Here is a 2,144-nt window from a genome sequence, read left to right as displayed (position 1 = left end):
TCTCGTCATGGACCTGACCCAGTTTTAGTTTGGGGCAGGGGGCATGTTTGTGTTTTTCCAACAGACGCAGAAGCCCCTCGTTGGCTTCCTGAACGTTGTGTCCGACATGCCCAGAAGCAAAACGAACCGGCTGCGGGGACGGCTAGCACGCTTGACGATGCAGCCTCGCCTCAGCCACCCGGAGCGAGCTCGGAGAAGACGCCAACGTCTGGCGATTTTGCTGAGCCTTTTGTGGATGCTGAGGATTCAAGTGAAGACTGAGGAATATTGGGCTTTTGTCCCTAATCCTCCAATGATGCATCCTGTGACCTGGAACGATAATGACTTTGTTCCTGTTTATGTTAACAATACTAAAGTTTTAGGACCTCCTTCTATAGGACATGTTATCCCAATATCTACGCTTTATAACTACACAGGATTATCTACTACTTTGCCCATCTGTTTTTCATTAGACAATAATAACTGCACTCTTATCTCTAGATATGCTGATTGGGATGGGAATTTCACTAACGGGACTCACTGGGGAGTGGACTTACTATACCTACGACGAAATGTCTCAACTACCATTGTAGGACCAGGAGATCCCCCACCTGATATCCCATTGTGCAAGCAGAAAACACCATCCCCAAGTCAATTGGGACCTGCTTGGAGAATGTGCCATCTCAACTATACCATCTGTGATCAAGGGCTTTGTGACTGGAGTGATTACCGCCCCACAACATTCAGACCAATGAACTTGCTGTATGGTATATGGACTAGAAATAACCGTACATTTCAAAATATGTTATGGAAAGCGGTTGCTGCCCTTCAATATGTCACTGTAGCTAAAAGAGATGTTCAATGGGTTCACCTTGGAGACCAGGACGCTATGAATGTTTCGGGGACTCAGAAAAATGTTTCAATTATTGCTTGCGTTCCAGATCCATATGCTTTTGTAGCTGGAAATGTTCAACTTATATATGATCAAAAGTATAACTTAAGCTGTCATAACTGCTTCCTAACCAATTGTTTAAATGCATCAATGAATGTTACATCATTTGCTGTTATTAAGCAACCTGCCTTCACCTTTCTACCTGTTAACCTTACCATCCCCTGGTTTAATGATCCAGGGTATGCTATTATTAAGGCTACTAACGATTTGATTTTCGTTATTTTGCTTTTGTTATGTATACCTTGCATCATTCGGTTTTTTATCAAACAAATCAGTGGCTTGTACGTAGACCTCAAAAGACATAAGCTGGACATGACGAGGAATGTGGAGCCGGTTCGATATATAAAATAAAGAAGGGGGAGATGTGGGAGCCCACCAGGCCGCAGGGGATCACGGACAGAGCCCCCACTGTGAAAACGGTGGCGGGACTTGGTTTCTGGTCCCTGGAGCCGGCGGGTATCTTGACATCTTCCGGACCTTCTCCTTCTCAGCCTTGAAGGAAAGAACAAGGTCTTGGCATGTGCGTCATGTTCCAGGAAAGTGATAATCTTGAGGACACTGCTATCTGTGGGCTAATGTTCTCAGGATGTGAGAACATCTTGCCCTCTTGATAGCCTTCGGGAATGTACAAACTTTTGTAAAACAGCATTGTTCTCAGGCCACTGCAGTTCTGCATATAAGCCAGCAGTTCCTTGAATAAACTCGCCATTTGCCAGCCAGGAGCACTTGGACCTCTCCATTATTTTAATTAAGATAAGTCCATCCCCTCACCTCGCGACCACCTTGCTGCCGTGGGCGGCGGCAATAAAGCCCTTTATTTACCAAACTCACAAATGGGCTCTCTTTATTAAGGTCAACTTTTCAGTTAACTGGAATCTTTTGCACTAATTCTCACAGTATTTATAGGAATAGTGAGCAGATGAGAAACCTCTATGTAATTATATAACAACACAAGTTCAATGGTAGGGAAGGTTTATCCTTTTGTTTGTTTGATTTAGAAAGAAAGAAGGATCTCTACAATTAGCAGCTAGAATTAACCTGTTCTTCTACTGAGCTAACTCTGAGCCAGCTGAGCCAAATTCCTACTAAGTTAGTAAAAGTTTGTGTAAATGAGAGATTGGAAAATGAGCCATCATGACATCCAGATTTGTCTCTTATCACAGAGCTACAGAAGTAAATATACATAAAATTGAAAATGATAAATTTTAGCAAT

Source organism: Sturnira hondurensis, unplaced genomic scaffold, assembly GCF_014824575.4.
Source record: "Sturnira hondurensis isolate 20B ecotype Veracruz unplaced genomic scaffold, ASM1482457v3 Scaffold0005279, whole genome shotgun sequence".
Classification (NCBI taxonomy): Eukaryota; Metazoa; Chordata; class Mammalia; order Chiroptera; family Phyllostomidae; genus Sturnira; species Sturnira hondurensis.
Note: the sequence above shows the minus strand (reverse complement) of the source record.